Genomic DNA, 20,418 nt, shown 5'->3' on the forward strand with positions numbered 1-20,418 from the left:
GATTTCATAAAGAAAAAAAAAAGTTTTTAGTCTGGGCATCCCTAGCTGGAAAACAAGAAACAAGCAGTAAACGTGACTTCGATGTTACGTCTACGTCTGTCTTCTGCAATGAATCCATTTTCTGACATGACTCAATAGGTGGATAAACATGACGGACTGTTGTGCATTGTGGTGTAATGACGCATATGTACTACAGATGCTTAGGTGGAGAGATTGCCAATGTAGAAAAGTAATTATGACAAAAAGATGTCAGGCTGGGCGTCCGGGTAGCACAGCGGTGTATTCCGTTGCCTACCAACACGGTGATCGCCGTTTCGAATCCCCGTGTTACCTCCGCCTTGGTCGGGCGTCCCTACAGACACAACTGGCCGTGTCTGCGGGTGGGAAGCCGGATGTGGGTATGTGTCCTGGTCGCTGCACTAGCGCCTCCTCTGGTTGGTCGGGGTGCCTGTTCAGGGGGGAGGGGGTACTAGGGGGAATAGCATGATACTCCCACACACAATGTCCCCCTGGGGAAACTCCTCACTGTCAGGTGAAAAGAAGCGGCTGGTGACTCTACATGTATCGAAGGAAGCATGTGGTAGTCTGCAGCCCTCCCCGGGGGTGAAGCAATGACCGGGACAGCTCAGAGAGTGGGGTGATTGGCCAGGCACAACTGGGGAGAAAAAGGTGGAAAAAAATTCCAAAAAATAAATAAATAATGACAGGCTCCTCCTATTGCTCCATTGTTTGGGTGCATGTGTGGACACTGTTGCCACAAGAGCAGAAAATTCAGCTGTGACAACCAGGGCTCCAGCCAAATATCTCTCTCACTCTCTCTCTAAGGCTTAATTGTAGCGATAGCAGGGTTTAGCATTGGTGTAATGTAGCCTAAGTGTTTAAGTTGATGTTATTTTCATATTAAACATGTTGTGTCTAAGGTTGAGTGAAGCGTATGGGCCAGTTGTAGGTTGTGTGGTTACACGTATGGTAGAATAAGAATATGTACATTTCAATATGGATGAGTGCATATCTGTCATGTTTGTGAATACATTTATATCTCTATATGGACAGACAGACAGACAGACAGACAGACAGTGCGTTGCTGTTGAAAGCGGACCAGAGATCTCATTTCTTATTTAGTTTACTCCGTGTAATTCCCTCCGACAAGACCAGCCTCTCTCTCCACCTCACTAACTCTACCAGCCCTCTACTCACCTCCAGAAAAACAAAACCTGTGAGAGAGAGAGAGAGAGAGAGAGAGAGAGAGAGAGAGAGAGAGAGAGAATGTATGCAGGTTTATGTGTGCGTCTTCGATTTGTGTACCTGTATGTTTTTAAGTTTTGCATGTATGAGCCGGTTTGCTGTTAAGTATTTGACATGTTGCATGTGTGTCTGCGGCTGCATTTTTGTGTGTTAGTGCGGGTGTAGTGTAAATGTATGGTGTGTGTGTCTGTGCCCCTTCCCCTCTCTCCAAAGCTATCCTGGCATGTTGTGTAATTGCACTCGTGCGCCTGCAGCCTACTCGCTTCATGTTATTTTAGCTGCTGTGAACTCCTCGTGCCTCTGCACCTTTTTCCTCTCCTCTCGCTGATAATGCCAGTTTTTCACTCTCGCTCACACATGCGTGCGCACACACACACACTCTAATAAGCACAAAAACTTACAGGTATGTACCTACTCTTTTACATGAGAGCAAATTTCTTCTCTACTTTTGATGTTTTCTCTTTTCAGAATTTCTTTTTCTTTCTTTCTCCCTCCCATGATGATGACTTCCCTCATGTTCCCGTCTTGTTGAACAGTATTGTTCTGCTTTGGGAACAAATGTCTTGCCGGCTGTAATACACCAGTCCCAACCTTAGTAATGTTTTTTGTTTTTTTTTTGGGGGGGGGGGGTCCCCCTTTTTCTCTTCAATTGTATCCGGCCAATTACCCCACTCTTCTGACCCATTCCAATCACTGCTCCACCCCCTCTGCTGATCCAGGGAAGGCTACTGACTACCACATGCCTCCTCCAACACACATGTGGAGTCACAAGCCGCTTCTTTTCACCTGACAGTAAAGAGTTTCGCCAGGGGGAGGTAGCATGTGGGAGGATCATGCTATTCCCCCCAGTTCCCCCTCCCCCCCGAACAGGAGCCCTGGCCAACTAGAGGAGGTACTAGTGCAGAGGCCAGGACACATACCCACATCCGGCTTCCCACCTGCAGACACGGCCAATTGTGTCTGTAGGGATGCCCAACCAAGCCGGAGGTAACACGGGGATTCGAACCAGTGATCCCCGTGTTGGTAGGCAACAGAATAGACCACTACGCTACCCACATGCCCCAGTAATGGTATATACGATTGAAATACAGTCGCAGGGTTGTTGCCACGGCTAACTGATAGTTGTGGTAGTGGGTACCATTTCCTTGGAAAAAACAAGTCTCCTCTATTCTGGTTGTTTGTTTGCTTTTCTTATCATTTGTCATGACCCTTAGCATGCTGTAGCTCCGACATTGGCACTTCACAGATCTTCTATAAATCTGATGCACTTACATCACTAGATAGGACCATTAGTTAAAGGTTTAGAATGTCAATGTAATCAACACAGAACCTGGCTAAATATATTGCTACGGCAACACATAAACTAAAATTGGAATGATACAGAGAAGATTAGCATGACCCCTGCCCAAGAATGACGCGCACATTTGTGACATTCTCCTAATTTGTAATGCCTTACGGCCATACCACCCTGATGACGTCAGAGCTCGGAAGCTAAGCAGGGTTGGGGCCTAGTTAGTACTTGGATGGGAGACCGCCTGGGAATCCCAGGTTGTCTAAGTTTTCAGGGCAGCACGGTGGCCCAGTGGTTAGCGCTGTTGCCTCACAGCAAGAAGGTCCTGGGTTCGAACCCCAGGCTGTCAGGTTCTTTCTGTTTGCATGTTCTTCCCGTGTCTGCGTGGGTTTCCTCCAGGTGCTCCGGTTTCCCCCACCATCAAAAAGACATGCATGTTAGGGTTAATACTCCTGCCTGTGCCCCTGAGCAAGGCAATGGAAAGAAGAAATGGAGTTGGTCCCCAGGTGCTGAAGCTGCCCACTGCTTCTATACAACAGGATGGGGTAAATGCAGAGAACATATTCATTGTAATCTGTACAATGACAAAATAAAGTGGCTTTCTTCCTTCTTCTCCTTCTTCTCTAATACTGGGGCAACAGTATTACGTTTGATCAGGTATGCCTTTTTGGTGCTTTGCTATATCGTAACTTTATGTATAGAAATCACAATTGCCGTTATTCTGTTTCGACGTGAAAGCACACCATGGTGATGTATCACATAGTTTCCCAGGTCCACCATGCGCTATGAATGTCTCCCACAGTTGTCACTGTTTGTTGGCAGCTGTTCAGCTTCTCAAATTGCCGTTTTTCATTCTACCCTCCACCAACACGAACCTTGAGGAAGGAAGGCTTTGCTGGAAGGACAGAAGTGTATCGGTCCATTTTCTGTAGACGCAGAAATACACGTCACAAATGATAACAGATAATTGGCTTTTTTTGTGAGCATCTACTTTTACTGTTTCTTAATTAAAAATTAATATCAAAAGCTAAAATATTCATCGAGGAGGCTGGTGGTAAGGTAAAGCACTACTGATTTTATCTGTGAATATTGGAGACGCATGTCAGAAGAGAAGTTGTATTAACGTGAAAGGAGAGAGGCCACCCCAGCCCCATCTCCTCTATGGCCCTTTCACACGGTACCCTCTGGTCTTTGTAGATAACGTGGACGCGATGTTGCAGCTCATTCTATTGATGCGTGTCTGTTTTTGGCCACACTAATTGTCAGCAATTACACCCGAGACCGAGGCAGAGCAGAGATGCTGCCATACAGAAAGCCTGTTTCATTGTAATGGCTGGCTGGTGATGGCTGGTCTTACACGACAGAAATAGGTGTCACACAAACACACACACACACTATTGTGTGGTAGTTACTGAACACATTGTGTATGTATATATGTATGTACTGAGGGGGATGGGTAGATGTATGAGAGAATAAAAGTATAATTGAGATATCTGGTATGGAAAAAAGTGTGTGTGTGTGTGTGTGTGTGTGTGTGTGTGTGTGTCAGTGGCGTGAGAGAGAAAGAGCGTGTCTTTCTGATCATGTCCTGAAATAGATGGGACTATATTAGCTATGTAGATTATACTACATATCAATATACAAGAGACAGTGGCTTGCCTTTATAATTACCTTGGGCGATGGTCCATGTAATTAGAGGGAATTTAGATGAAGGTTATTTGTCATTTTTACAGGTGGCCGGCTCAGTGATCACTGTCATAGCAAAAGGACTACACCAACATAACCTCCGTGTGTGTATGCATATATACATGAAAATAGTGGGATGCTCCCACAGAAAAAGGGATCTTGCATACAAATAGATGGATCAGACAGGTAGTCCCCGGGGTACGAATGCCCGACATACGAACTCCTGTACTTACGAACCGACCTCCGTAAAGCCTATTATTTTAAAAACTCGAGTTACACACCCAATGGGCTATATGCCCACAGTGGTGCTGACGTAGTTCCGGTAAAATCTCTGCCAGCTTGTTCACTTCCGCTCCCGCTATCCATACTGTTCATATGATTTTTGTCAAAGGGCAACGCCGTCTCAGAAAAAGAAGTTTCAACGTACCGATAGCGCGGCAGCTGAACATTGCTGTGTGCCTTTGTGCCAAGCCTCCAGTAAGTACAACAAAGTTTTCATACGTTCCCCTCCGATGCAGAAACCAGGCGAAAACGGATTGTCGCTATCTGGAGGGACAACTTCACCAGTAGAAGATGCCACCACCTCCATCCCCAAAAAAGCCTAGCAGAGGATGTGCCTTGAGGACAAAATGTCAATCCTGTATATAGCAATTATCTGTATACTTACATGAAATGTTTTATATTGTTAAAGTTGTCTAATACCGGTTTATTAAAATCATTTCACTTTGTTCAATGATGATGAAATGAGTTGTATACTATCTTGAGGATAAAATGTGAATCTTGTAAATAGCAATTATTTATATATATACTACATGAAATCTGCTTTATATTGCTCAAGTTATTGCATATTGGTTTACTGAAATACATCCACTTTGTTCAATTTAACTGGTACTCAGCTTGTTTTGGTCACCCACCTGGCAGTTCTGCTCATTTACCTTTCTATAACAATTACTGTAGTTAATACAAGACACAACATTCCAATGCTAACCATTTAAAGTTAAAGCACTCCAAATAGCAATCACTGTCAAAACACTCAGTACATAAAGAAAAACGAGACATCCGCAGAGCAAAACAGATGAAGGAGCAGAGGGAGTTAGCAGATAATTAGAATAGCTATAATTACAGCTAAAATAAGTTCTTTCTAATCAAAAAATCTGAAAATATGAGGAAAGTATTGTTCTTGCAACTGCATTTATAACTTTTTTGGTTTAACTCAAACTTCATTTAACCATGTTATGTGATCTGCTACTTCAGTACACTTTAACAACCAATATTAGTGCACTCCAGAAAATTACAGATAAACATTCAAAAACAAAGTATTCTATTATATACACTACCACTGACTATCCCTGTAACAAGCTGAGCTGAGTAAGGCAGCATGCAGAGCAGTTATCTATTGCAGGGGAGCATAGAGGTAAAAATAAAAGAAATGGTCATTTTTTTCTCTGATTGTGGCTGTGATTTCTTTGTCTCTGGGAATCCTCTGAACAAACATGTCTTTCTGTGTGTAGACAACAAAGCCACACCATTCAAGTCCAAAAATTAACAGCTGACCCTGGATCTGCAAAAACTATGGATGGGATTTCCTTAGTGTAAATGTGCCCTCACTGATCTTAATGTATGGGCACTCCACGTAACTCGAAACATTTGGGTATTTAATTTCAACAAGGCCAAACTCTGGCTGCCCCTTTGGATCATACACTATGCTATCAGGTGATGACCCTATCCAAGGTGCGTCAGGGTGGATAAGGGACCCATAAGGATATTGATTGACAACCCCCCCCCCCCCCCGCTCTGTAGTACTCTTCTACTGCTGCAGGTTCCATGTCCAGCCCGCTTCTCATGTCTGCAGTCTGATGGCTGGGTCGATATATTTTCAAACAAGATACAGGATGAGACAATAACATTTATATTGATATAGTTTCTTAACACTAGAATGACCGGGAGAACATGCAAACCCCACACAGAGGATGACCCCCAAGTTTGGACTACCCTGGGACTCGAACCCAGAACCTTCTTGCTGTGAGGCGACCGTGTTAACCATTGTGCTACCGTGCCGCCCACATGGTCAAATTTGAATAGCAAAATTGAAAAAGTGAAAATCCTACCTGAAAAACGAAACGGAAAACACATATTGCTAATCTAACAAACGTAACAAGGCCTATAAAACATGAAATTTAAAAAAAGAACTGAAACTAACCATCGAAATGGTCCCAAACAACGACCGGAACTTACAAACTACTAGAACAACCATGGCCGGTCATTTTGACCTCCACGGTTTTTAAACTCTATATTCTGTCAAGATAAATACCCAATTAGGATATTAATGCATTACATATGTTAGTATGTCTGTTAAGAAACTGACACTAAAATTAACATTTTAACAACTTTTAATACCATTTTTCAAACAATTTAAAATGGCCACTGTCCAATGCCTGTAAATACTGCAACGCGTCAGTGGTAGTCAAGGTGCGTCTGAAATGGCACCTGTAACCAGACATGTTGTCAATAATCAAAAATCAAATTTAGACTATTAGTCTGCACTGGAGAACGATAGTTTTTTTCTTTCTAGGACAGATCAATTAACTTCGCGAAGGAAATTATGTGACTAAAACACGTCATAAATAGTGACATGACACACATGATCATACGCAAATTTTGAGCAACCAACTTGACCGCTTATAGTTGTTTTAGGTAGATCTTAACATAACTTTTTTTGTGTGCAATTGATCCAAAACTCATTTTAAATGCCAATAAATGCAATTTTAGGAGAATTCAGGGAGTGGCAGGTCTGTATCTTTTGTTTTCACAAGAGTTATTAAAACTTTTGAAAACCCAAAACGGAATGTGGTTTGCATTCTCAGATAGGCCTATTTTTTTTTAATACAGGCTATTTATTAGATAATTTTTCATTTACATGTTGATATATTGTGCAGCTGTATATTTTAAAACAGGGGAGGAAACCCTGTCTTTGCAATTTATTTTGATCTTGTTTTAATAAAAGTGCTTGTGACATCTCACATTTGGCTCAACTTACAACTGAACATTTAGCCTTCATAGAAAATACCGAGGTATATATTGTGTATCGCCATTCAGCCTAAAAATATCGAGATATAATTTTTGGTCCGTATCGCCCAGTCCTATCTCAAAAGTATTTTTGCCAGATTTTCAGCAGAGGTCTGTCCCCTGGTGAGACAGCCTCTCTGAATTGGGTGGAAGTGACGCGGGACCACCTTAGTTGGTGCCACTTTACACAGGAACACCACTGTTTTTTGCTGATCTCAATTTTGTGAGCTGTCTCAAATGATGTTGCCAGGGACATAGGATTATTACAACAACAAAAAAATAATAATAATAACCTGATGCCTTCTACCAGTCTCCTTTCCCGAGGTCTGCCTGAAAGAATCACCATGTCATTCACCAGACCATGTTTAACACCCTGCATTTAAACAAAAACAAGTTTTCAATAAACCTAAACAAATATCCAGTCTGATGGGCTGGCAGCCTGTCCAGGGTGTCTCCCCGCCTGCCGCCCAATGATGGCAGGGATAGGCTCCACCATCCTCGTGATCCTGAGTAAGGCCAAGTGGTTTGGATAATGAATGAATTAATGTTAAAAAAGTTATTTATCATGGTTCTTTGTTTATGCCACTTCTGTTCATTTTCTGTGCAACTGTTTGTCAGGGGAACAGAGATGATCTTCAGCTGGGAATAATGTGCAGCCTAGTAAAGAAGTACTGCCACATGGTTGCATAAAGCTGTACCTGCCACACAGGTACACTGACAGCTTTGTAGCTGCACAGGATAGGAATCCTTAAGTACAATTTGTGAAAATACACATATCTGTTACAATACATACTGTACTCGCTGCAAGTGCAGTTAAACAAACATTCTTTTTATAAACAATAAATGAGTCAACTTTTGTTATAAAGGAGAATACATGAGCACAGTGAGAAAAATATGAATGATGTATGAGCTGATTATATGAATGAGAAAAAATGAACCAAAGAAAACCACAGTTGATATGCACTAATGGGTAAATCAAAACTTGTTGCCAAATCATTACTAATCTCACTTTACTCATTTAAAATAATAGGGAACAAAGAACGTGTGTAAAAGAATTGACAGAACTCAGAACGCAATATAGTTTCTGTGAATCCCATTACTTTTACACATTTTTTTTTTACACACTAGGGTTATGTATGGGGTATCATACAAATATGTATTTAATGTAGTCTTTAACAGTATTAGATTTATAGCAGTGATATGATTCACATAAACTTTATTGATTTGACAAACAGGAATCTGTCTCATCAACCAGTCTGCAATGAACCTGCAAAATAACTTTCCCTTATGCTCAAACTGAGGCTTTTGGCTTTTTCTCATAGATCTATAGCACTCAGCCCTAATGGATAGTTCTCCTGTTGAATCCTTGTTTGAAACAGATTGACGATGACATTAGGAAAACTGTAACAGTGACTGACACATAGAAACATAACGTTAGAAGTAACTTATCACTACGCTAGCATCGGCTAGTACAAAAACGTGCTAAGTGCTAACAATGCACATCTGGACCTTACCTTTGTAATTGTGGATGTAGCTTGAAACAAAGTTTGAAGCCCTTCTCCTTTTTGGTAACTGGTGTATGGCATGCTTCTTGGATAATGCGACCAACGTCTTCAACCGTGAGTTTGGGTAGATCTTGAAGAAATTGACCTTTCGCAAAGTACCACCCCAGAACGGTGCTTGTCCAATCCTACCTTAGCAACGGTCCGTCAAGCTTTCAAACACACAGCAAAATGCTGAAACGGTGTGCCTATGGGATCTGCAAATCGGATACTAGATATCTGAAAAGTTTGGCAGGGGTGTAATTTTCTTTCCCTTCCCGAAACCCAGAACGCAAGAAGTGCAATGTCGGCAATAGATTTTGCAGTATAGCAGACCCCATGGCCAGCTTAATCCATCTAAAATCAACAAAAATACCTGTCTGCTCCAAGCTAAGCTTGCTACTAGCTATTATTGATAGCTAATACAGCTAACATATCATTACTGTTACTTTTACCCACACAATGCGCTGATTTCTTCCTTCATGTTTTGGTGTTTTCCGGCTACTTCCTGGATAGTTCTGAAATGCTTGACGGGCATAGCAACAGTAACTAAGGGGGGCGGGACTTTGCGAAAGGTCAATTGAATTTAAAGCATTGCTTCGCTGTTGTCAGTTGTCCCTATCACTTCCGGCGCTGCCCGGAAATGATCAAGCTGGCCGAGTCGGAATGCGGAAGAGAGTGCAATATAGTCCATTGCCGCCCAATGATTGCTGGGATAGGCTCCAGCATCCCCGCGACCCTGGGAGCAGGATAAGAGGCATGGATAATGGATGAAGTTAAACGCAATGGTTCGTACTAACGAACGGACGGAATAATTTGCGCGACGTTCAAAACACTGCGCGTTTAAGGCGGTTCGTCGGCTTGAGGTAGAACAACGCCACGCCGTCGTCGCCGTTTTAAGTCGAATCGCGTAAACATTGTTGTGTGCTCGCTTACATTTTTCGTGTTTACCCTCATAATCGTGGCTTTAAAGCGTAAATCTGATGCAAGGGATGGTGATGCACCGAAGAAAAGGAAAACGATCACGACTGAAACTGAAGTGGAAATGATAAAGCGTTCAGAGAGAGATGAAAAGCTCTTATTTTTTCACTTACCCGGTGAAGCGGGGAGGCGAGCACCAAGCGGGCTCTCATTTCTGGCGTCAAACGGCGGGCCTCCGCCGGTCGCGACTCGTACCTGGCAGGTAGGGCGTTTGAAATGTAAGAAATCTTTCTTTAAAGTGTTTTATACCTATACACACTTTCTCTCTCGCTATTATAAATACTGTACTGTAGTTGGATGTATTATTATTACTGTGTGGAAGCTGGAAGAAAACAGACGAACAACTTCGCTTTGACCACCACCCCGCGTGTGTCGTTTATTTCCTTAAATACACCATCCCACCCAACCCTATGGCGCTGCGTCACCATGGCCACACCCCGAGCCCTAAAGTGAGCACGTCAACGTCATACAAACGGCAACCTACTACCCCAGTGGATCAGCAAGCTATGGTGAATTATGTCCATAAGTCCACTACAACTGCATTATCATATTTTTATTTATTATATTTTTAGGTTTAAAAAATATATATAGCGCCCCCCCCCGGAAACCATCAATGGTGAAAAAGAGCTCAACAAATGAGTGGAATGGTAAGATAGATGTAGGAAAAAAAAACAACCTTTAATACAATACTTAATACTCAACATTAAATACTTAATATTTATTACTGCTATGTATTAATGTTTTTTTCCTACAGCTATCTTATGCTATATATATATATATATATATATATATATATATATATATATATAGGCACAGTGGTTAGCGCAGTCGCCTTACAGCAAGAAGGTCCTGGGTTCGAGCCCCAGGGTAGTCCACCCTTGGGGGTCATTCTGGGTCGTCCTCTGTGTGGAGTTTGCATGTTCTCCCCTGTGTGCGTGGGTTTCCTCTGGGTGCTCTGGTTTCCCCCCACAGTACAAAGACATGTAGGTCAAGTGAATTGGCCGTACTAAATTGTCCCTAAGTGTGTGTGTGTGGGGGGGCTCTGTGATGGTCTGGCGGCCTGTCTAGGGTGTCTCTCCGCCTGCCGCACAATGACTGCTGGGATAGGCTTCAGCATCCCTGCAAACCCGAGTAAGGATAAGCGGTTTGGATAACGAATGTATATACTATATACTAAGACAAACATTTGACCAATTGAGGCTAGATGTGTGTTCCGACTTACATACAAAAGCGACATAAGAACAGACTTAAAAACGGAACTTGTTCGTAACCCGAGGACTTCTTGTAGATAGATATGAATTGAAGTTGGCCTCCTTGTTGTGTGTAGGTGTTGTGCTTGTGAAATACAGATCTATCAGTTGCTGACACATTGCTTGATTCTGTCCAGCAGGTAGCAGACATCCCACTGTACAGCGATATTTATCAAACCAATTATCCTCAGACAGTGCCCTCTCTTCCTCTGACTCACTCTTTCTCTGTATGTACTTCTCTCTCTCTTTCTCTTCCTACCAACTTACCTGTCTATTTCGACTGTTTACTATCTGACACATCAGAAATGGCACTATCATAATTTTCAATTACATTCTCCTCAGTTTTCCTTGGGGCTTGATCTCTAGCTGATTGAAAAAAAAATCTCATTTACTTCCTCATTGAGATGACATTATGGAAATGTTTCAACATGCAGAGCTTTTGGTCTTCCACATTAACTGGGGCACTTGTTGCTTGGTGTGATGCAAAGCTGTTAATGTGGTTTGATAAGTCAGCAAGTGCCCCATTAGATCCAGCAGTGCAAATAGGTTTGGATAAGATGTGAAACATAACAATCATAAACTAAATTTATAGAACACTTTTCATAACAATGGGGTGCTTTTAGCCTGCAGAGTGGAGAGCCTTCTCACATTTCTACAGTCATCTCGAACACCACACACATGCACATACACATGCCCACACAAACACTATCTATCTACAGTGCATCCAGAAAGTATTCACACCTCTTCAATTTCCCCACATTTTGTTATGTTACAGCCTTATTCCAAAATGGATTAAATTCCTTTTTTTTCCCTCATCAATATACACACAATACCCCATAATGACAAAGTGAAAAAGGTTTTGTAGACATTTTTGCAAATGTATTAAAAATAAAAAACTGAAATACTGCATGTACATAAGTATTTACACCCTTTGCTATGACACTCAAAATTGAGCTCAGGTTCATCCTGTTTCCACTGATCATCCTTGAGATGTTTCTACATCTTGATTGGAGTCCACCTGTAGTAAATTCAATTGATTGGATATGATTTGGAAAGGTACACACCTGTCTATATAAGGTCCCACTGTTGACAGCGCATGTCAGAGCAGAAACCAAGCCATGAAGTCAAAGGAATTGTCTGTGGACCGCCGAGACAGGATTGTATTGAGGCACAGATCTGGGGAAGGGTACAAAAAACATTCTACAGCTTTGAAGGTCCCGAAGAGCACAGTGGTCTCCATCATTCGTAAATGGAAGAAGTTTGGATCCACCAGGACTCTTCCTAGAGATGGCCGCCCAGCCAAACTGAGCAATCGGGGGAGAAGGGCCTTGGTCAGGGAGGTGACCAAGAACCCGATGGTCACTCTGACAGAGCTCCAGCGTTCCTCTGCGGAGATGGGAGAACCTTCCAGGTTACATTTGGTGGAAGGCAAATGCCTTCCACCAACAGTGTCTGATGCCAGCTGTTGAACATGGGGGTGGGTGCATAATGGTATGAGCAGTCACGTGATGGGAGTCATTGGGGCCAATGACTGCTCGACATGGTCGTATAATGTCCAAGAAGTATTATGCCATATTTCAGGATCTTGTGCACCCTATGGTGCAAAACACTATTCCCTTGGGATGGTTCCTTATTCCAATACGATAATGCCTTCGTAAACAAATTCAAGAGTTGTTTCATGAATGTCGAGATGAAATCAAATCCCGTCTATAGAAAGTACTGCAAAGTTGATTTCCACTTCATTCATCTCTAAAAGAACAGGAGGTTTTTCTACTTGGAGAATGGTCCAATTTCACACAGCTCAGGACTTGCATGACAGCGTTCTGCATTCTGAAGGTAAATGGTGGCTATACTCCTTATTGGGTACTTAATGGTAATAAATTGTTAGGTTTATCCATTATTTTGTTCACTCTCCTATGTGTGTGTGTGTTATGCCTACCAGTGTTACGAGGACACCCCCAGATATGACACAATGTCAGGTGAAGCTATGAAGTCTCTTGACCCATCCATCTAGCCATCTATCCCTAGTCCAACCATGCTTTTTGGTTGACTTATCATTGTTAATATACATTTATTCTTTTTTCTTTCTTTCTTTTTTGCCATGTGATTGAACAGAAAATTATACAGGCCTTGTATACATGCATACATTAATCCCTGCAGAGAAAAATCTAAAAGCAAAAGTTAGAAATACTCCCTCCACAGTGGCTTTAATATGAAGCGAAGTAGCTCCTGAAGTACCCTGGATGGAAGCAACAACGTCCTCATCGTTGCCTCTCCTATCCTCCCACCCCTGCAGCTAGAGACAGATATAGTCTAGGGGTATTACAAAAGACACTTTAGCTCAGGTAGGCACACAGGTACCTGAAACTAAACATAACTGAGGCAGACACGTGACAAAAGTTGATTACAACAGTAGCCATCATAGAAACCTTGAGTCCTGCATGTAGCCCCTCTTCATCAAGCTGTAGTTCGTTGTGTCCTGATAAAAGATGAAACTTAACTTTTCCCCAATTTCATTTTCTCTTCTCCTCTGCTCTCGTCTCTGTTCTTCCTTTAAACAAAAATCATCAGAATATAAATAACTTGTGTTATCCTCCCCTCTTTTTATCTTTTTGTCTCACATACACAAGTAAGCTTATCAGCAAATGGAGTAAATGTAAATACCCACCTGAAATCATTCATTCGTGCAAATATCCGCGCGCGCGCGTGTGTGTGGGTGTGTGTGTGTAATACACATTCGCATACAGCTGGGCGCATGCAGCATTGTCTCAAGCGCCTCTTTTGGTCTGAGATGCTCATCTAAAGCCTTGTTTCGTAAGCTAGTCCCTGACAGCCTCTGTGCTCAAACCAATACATACCCTCTGCATGGTAGTTTTAGGTCCTTTGTATTTGCTGAGGAAAGTCAGTCCCCATCTTGTTATCAATAAGCTAATCAATCTGTGTCGTTTAACATACGCGCCACAAATGCACAGTTAAAGGGAAATTCCACCGGTTTTAATGTGGCTGCCCAATCAGTGTTGAGAGCAAATATATTCAACTGAAGCAATAAATTCCTCATCGTGCGCTATATTGACCAAGAAATCTGAGTTGCCCTGGTTGCGGAGTCGTGCCGGCAGTGCCTACATGTACCAGAATGCATTGCATGCGAACTTTTGACACCTAAACCCCAAATCCTTCCAAAGTTCGCCCAGCTCGCGGAGGCGGGTGTTTCTTGCGGCTCTGCGTACTAAGAATGGTGTCTTAAAATCTAAACTCTTCAACCAGAAAACGGAAAAAATGACATAAATTGAATTGGATTAGTTTTATCGACCAAAAAAAAACAAAGAAACAAAAAACAAAAACAAAACATGCCTTCTTGTTGTATCGTGCCTGGATGCGACAACTACAGAAAGAGGAGAGAGGAGGGGGTAAGCGTAAACTACGTCGATTACCGATAGTCGTTTGCACAAAAATTGCTCCGAGCGACTTAAAAAAAAAAGTCTGACGAGAGCGCACCGACCGACATCAGTATTGGGAAAACGTCGGGTATGCTCTTTGCATTTTGCAGCAGATGACTACAACAGGGACAGATATTTCAACTGCAAATACCCTGGTGTACAGGTAGTCCCGGGTTACGAACGCCCGACTTACGACCTCCCGTACTTACGAACCGACCTCCGTAAACCCTATTATTTTAAACAATCGAGTTACACACAATGGTTCGTACTAACGAACGGACGTACCTGCATAAACCAGCAGGTATGATTTTTCACCTGACATAGGTGTACTTGCAACAAACTTTGATAGTCTTAAGTGTGAAAATAAACAATTCAAGTTTTTCCTCTATGTAGAAAACAACTTTATTCAAACCAACAAATGTTACATGTTATTCGATTTTCAAACAAATATTTAGCATATTGGATGCAGTACTTTGCAAGACAAAGTCCAGTTCAGTCCTAACAAGCTTCAAGGTAAAAGTGTCCATTGTTAGCTGCATGAAGTTTAGCAGCATTATTACACAAAGGCTTGCATATCACATGGTCAAAGCTCGCCCATTGCGTCGTCCACTTCAGCATTTCCTCTACTGATCAAGGGGGGAAGGACATTTGGCTCTGATGCAATGTATGACACAGGCAGGCAAGTTAACAAAGTGGTCATCGTAATTGCAAGTTAGCTAAGTGAAGACAACAAATAACATCAGGGTGACAATACACTGGGCAACTTTTTGGCAAATACGTATGATAGGGAAATGTGCTTGCAACAGGAACTTTACTGAGACGTGGGGAAATATACTATAGAATTTATCTGGTTAACAAGAGGTTGCCTTGCAATCAGTACAAACGTGTTGAGAAATCCACTTATGCAACGTTGCTGTGTATCACCACACTAGCCAATAGCTATTACTTTGGTGGTCAAAACATAGAGTACTCAGTGGTCATCTGCCGGCCCTGCCGGTCTAGGGTGTCTTTTCCAGTTTATCTTCGGGATCTTTAAAGTATCCAACACACTGCTGTCCATGCGAGGAGTAAAACATTCGTGCATAGCAATGCATACATGGGCTGTCTCGGGGTTGGCGTCGGTGACAGCATCCAACAAAAACTACCCACGCTGGAATTCATGGCAGCAGGATGAATCAGTTTATGTTGGCATCGGAGGGCAATTTGAGCAACGGCACCACCAGTCATTGTTTGCTCTCGACAGCTGAGGATCTGGGTGGTCCCCGCCAGCCATCTCCTCTTGCACGGCTAATGCAGCAGCAGCCTCGGCCTCTCTCCGCTGCATTTCTTTGGTCATATACCCTGGCTTGAACAAATACGATTGAATACCTGAGTCAGCCAAAACACTGTAAAATCTATCCTCGTCCATAAGATCCTCTGCACTCATATTTTGGGGTGCCATTTTCGCTGTTGGAAACTGCTTGTTTGCAATACAAGTGAAGAGAACAAGGAATTTTTGCTTTAAGTGACATCTAGAACACGCCCCCGGAGGCGGAGACTAGAAATCCAAGCGGTACTTGCTCGTAGTTCTCCCTCGTCACCAACTACGTCACTGACGCGTCAAATGACGACAATGGTGCCGGAAGAAGAACCGATTTTGCAACTGCGTCCAAGAGACTCAGAGAACATTGTGTGTGTGTGTGTGTGTGTGCAAGTTGTTGCAAATGTATTTACTTCCTCCTCTGCAGTTTTATTTGCATGCGTTAACACGTTTGCGTTTGTTGGTTTGTGTGTCTGTATGTGTGTCTGTATGCAACTTGTTGCAAATGTATTTACTTCCGTCACTGCAGCTGTATTTGCGCGTGTGTGTGTAGATTGTGCCCAGCTCCTTGTGGGTCCTGGTCCTCTATTCAAATCAAACGGTTTGTTTATGCCGCAGCCCTTCAGGAGGTGGTGACACCTCTCTTGAGAGGCAGGCCAGGGGCGTTTAATAACACCCAGAGTACCTGGAAGGGAGACAGCCTCATTTAGACACACCGCACTCCCTCGACGAGGCTGTACTAGATTGCAGTCAGGGGGAGGCGAAGAAGTAGGGAAGACTAAGGAAGGAGGGAAAGTGCAACACAGGGGAACACAAACTGTAGGATTAAAAAGATGAACTCCTCATTTTGAGGGTGCCTTGTTCCTGCCATCTCTATTTCTGTCCTTTCTCAGTGGTTTTGTACCCCCCCCCCCCTCATTCTTATTAAGCTCTTTCTTTTGAGTTTTTATTGCAGGAGGCTCTCAGCTGTAAGTGGAAAGCCCCCCCTGGCTCCACAGCTGTCTCATTAGGACTCCAGACAGCGAGAGAGAGGCTTCACCGTGTGTGTGCGTGTGCGTGTGTGTGTGAGAGAGAGAGAGAGAGAGAGAGAGAGAGAGAGAGAGAGAGAGAGAGAGAGAGAGAGAGAGAGAGAGAGAGAGAGAGTAAAAGGGCGAGAGGAAGAGCGTTTAAACGATGTAATGACGACAGCTGCTCCTCATGCCGCTGGCGCTCTTCTCTCCCTTCCTAATCCATCCAACACTGACAGCTCAGCGGGGTTAGAAAGCGTAAGAATGACTCGTTTACATCTTTTACTCAACGATTTACCCTGCGATATTGTGGCAAACGACGCCCTCCGGCACAGACACGGACAACGATGGTGGCTAAGGGTGCAACAGCCCGTTTATTAAAAGACCCCAGATTAAAAGCACCAAGGTTAAAACCACTAAATTAAAAACATGGCATCTTGCAGAATGTCTAGTTGGGGAGAGAGCTATGCGGTTCTGCATCTCGGCTCTCTCGCAGTCGCTGGTGTGTTTAGCGTGTGGACGCTATTCAATCTGCCCAAAGCTAATTAAACTAATTTCAGGCAAACGGTCCATACCCTTTTCCAACACAACCACACAGCAATTTCTACAAATAATCCATAACCAGTTTATTCAAACAGTTTCAATATCATACTGTAGGTATATGTATATTTGAACCTATGCAGTGGGTGATAAAGATATATAGCAAATTCGGGGGGCAGCTCGGCCGGGCCGTCACGCGAACCCATATCTCCTGCACCGCGGGCGACAACGTTAACCAGTCGACTGAAGGGTCCGACCCGTTAGCCAAGGGCTAACATGTCTACTTATTCGTGCACGTTACACTACCCCCGTCCTTCGGGAAGCGCGTCCCGGCATATCAGCTCCCTCACGCCTCTGGGCACATGCGCTTCCGATGACCTCACGATCCCACTTCTGACACCAATGTAGGAAATTCGTGGGGCAGCCCGGCCGGACCGTCACAGCCGGGACGCGAACTCGGATTTCCCGCACCGCGGGCGATAATGTTAACCAGTCGGCTAACGTGTCTACTTATTCATGCACGTTACAATATGAAAGCAAGGTTAGGCGATATTTGTGCGATACTTATTACAAAAACCATTTCAGGGCGAAGGACAAAAAGTACTTCAAGACTCTGTGCATTTCCCCAGCCCCATTTAACATCCCTGTCCTTAGCCAAAGGACTCAGGACAATCAAATCTAAACCATTAGTTTCCGCAACAGCATTTATAGCAACACCATTCAGCTGGTGAATGATGCTCCAATCTTACATCGGCAATTGTCAACTGCACGGCGCTCAATTCATAATTGCACACGACTATAATCTTTTCAATGTACTCATCACTTTGCTCCTTTGTCGCAACACCCCTAAGTTTCCGTTTACATCTCTTTATGCTGTGTGTTTGCTGATGTCCTTGTGTTTTTGCTGTTCAGTCTGAAGAAACTGTAAAAACAGTGCTAACAACTAAGATGGCTTGGCAATAAAGCCTATTTAATCTTGAACATTGAAGAAAAAAAAATCATTTTTTTTGGCGTTTTGAAATCCCATCTTATTTTCAAGGGTGGGTGAGAAAATAAAGGTGCCGTACCATATTAAAAATGTTGCATAACGTAGTTATTGAAAGAACATCTGAGAAACCATCCCCCCGGTATTTCAGTTTCTTATTTTCTGCTCCATTGCCCCACCACTGCTCTTCACCTGGTCCTTTTTTTTTTTATGTGGGCGTCAATTCAGCACCTATGTGCACTATTAGCTGTTGTTAGCTTGGAGCACATGGCCAAAAGCAGAGTTTCAGCAGGAGAGCGGATGGAGAGGAAAGCAAAAACGCATTTCTACGTACCTCCAGATAAGTGCACAATTTGTCTGAGGGAACGCGCTGCGGATGAGCATTGCCTACTTTCTGTTTTTTTTTTTTTTTCACTCACAGCTGAAGGAACATTACGTTCTGCTGAATTATTCAGCGGCACTCACGAGTTGTGACGAGGACAATGAGCAATGAAGGACTGGAGGTGGGTTGGACAAACATGGTAGTAGAGGAGTGAAGAAAGAGTGTTGGTGTGAGGACAAGCTATTACAGAGAGGTGCATATGAATGAAACAAAAGGAGAAGAGCAGGCCAGAGTGTTTACTTTAAAGCCACACGGAAGTTTTAAGTGTCATTATGACTTGACTGCTGACCCTAAATCAGTTGTATTGTCTTAAGGCTCTAGCCTCAAATATCTCTCTCTCTCTCTCTCTCTCTCTAACGCTTCTGCATTTCTCATATGCTTCTGTCAGGACAGGTCTCCACAGTCCACTGTTTACACAAGCTCTGTACTGTGCTGATTTGAAAAGGAGTCAGCAGAATATAGCATCTATTGTGATTGATCTTAGGTTCGATGTTGCCGTCATGTATTATGTTCTTAGGCAGTAAACCATAGTCAGTATCACTAGATATTTCGTTTCTTTTCGTCATTTATACATAAAAAGACACAACATATAAGTAAAAAAAGAATGCTAAGGAGAATTGCCCCCCCTCCAAAAAAAAAACAAAAAAAAATAAAACAAAAACCAGGGGCTTGAAATGTGGCATTCTCCGTATTTATTAGCTATAGAGGGAATTTGTGTGAGGGCAGTATAATCGCAGCAAAAGGGTCATGGGTTTGATGGCAGCCCTCCTGTTGTAGAGCTTGTATGTCTTACGTTTTTTCGTAGGTTACATGGGTTGCCTCGCACAGGCCAAAGTTACGCATGCCCTGCTGCTGCTAAGAGCAGAGGGGAGTCGTTGGCTGCACGGGTTTGTGCTCCAATATGCCGTCTCACTTTTTCTGAGTGATTGTGTGCGAAACAATGGGAAGGTTCATATGTTGTGGGGCTGTATTTAGTTTATAGCTGTATTGTGTTGTGCTGATGAGCGCATGTGGACATCATATGTTGTAAAGGAAGTGTTGTATTTTGATATTACAGGGTTTCCGTTATGTACGTTTTGCAGCGGCGGCCCGCCACTGTATAATTATTGCCGCCACTGCTTCAGAATTCTCCAAGGGTAGCTGGCTGCAGACAAAATGGCGGACCTCCGCAAGAGGCACCTCCGCAGTTGACAGGAAATCACGCGACCTCCGCAGTTGACACGAGCATGCACAAGAGGCATTGACGGGAGCATGCGCAAGAGGCACAACAATAGCGATACGTTAGTTAGCTAGCTAACAACAATAGCGATTGCTAGCTAACGCATTCGATAGTTAGCTAGATAACGAAGCTAACAATTGCATTATGTTAGCTAGATAACGTTAGCCAACAATGTTAGCAATTGCGTTACGTTAGCTAGATGTCTAACAACACTAGCGAATGCCAGCTAACGTTCGCTATGGATGGTTAGAATGTGGGCTATTTTTCTAACGACTCGACCCTCATTAATCAGTTATATATAATGGAAGGTTTTATGGGTGTGTTTAAACTGTGGTTAGATAAGGCACCATGTTATCTGAGCCCGTGTATTGTGCTCACAGTGTTTGCTCAAAGGGGCATCTGTTTGCCATTGAGTCTAGGTTATTTTGCCCTCGATGGGCTTCTGTAAATCTTACCATAATTGTTACACACTCAGGCAGTGACTTTCT

General features: G+C 43.1%; 1 protein-coding gene and 1 non-coding gene across 2 annotated transcripts in view; both read left to right on the top strand.

Moving 5' to 3' along the window:
- ramp1 (receptor activity modifying protein 1) overlaps nt 1-20,418 on the top strand; it is a 140,713-nt gene that overhangs the window by 18,532 nt on the left and 101,763 nt on the right. The gene's annotated exons all lie outside the window — the stretch shown is intronic.
- LOC130121353 (U6 spliceosomal RNA) lies at nt 2,587-2,691 on the top strand. The gene has a single exon (XR_008811061.1). It is a non-coding gene; the product is annotated as a U6 spliceosomal RNA (small nuclear RNA).

This window comes from Lampris incognitus, chromosome 11, assembly GCF_029633865.1.
Source record: "Lampris incognitus isolate fLamInc1 chromosome 11, fLamInc1.hap2, whole genome shotgun sequence".
NCBI lineage: Eukaryota > Metazoa > Chordata > Actinopteri > Lampriformes > Lampridae > Lampris > Lampris incognitus.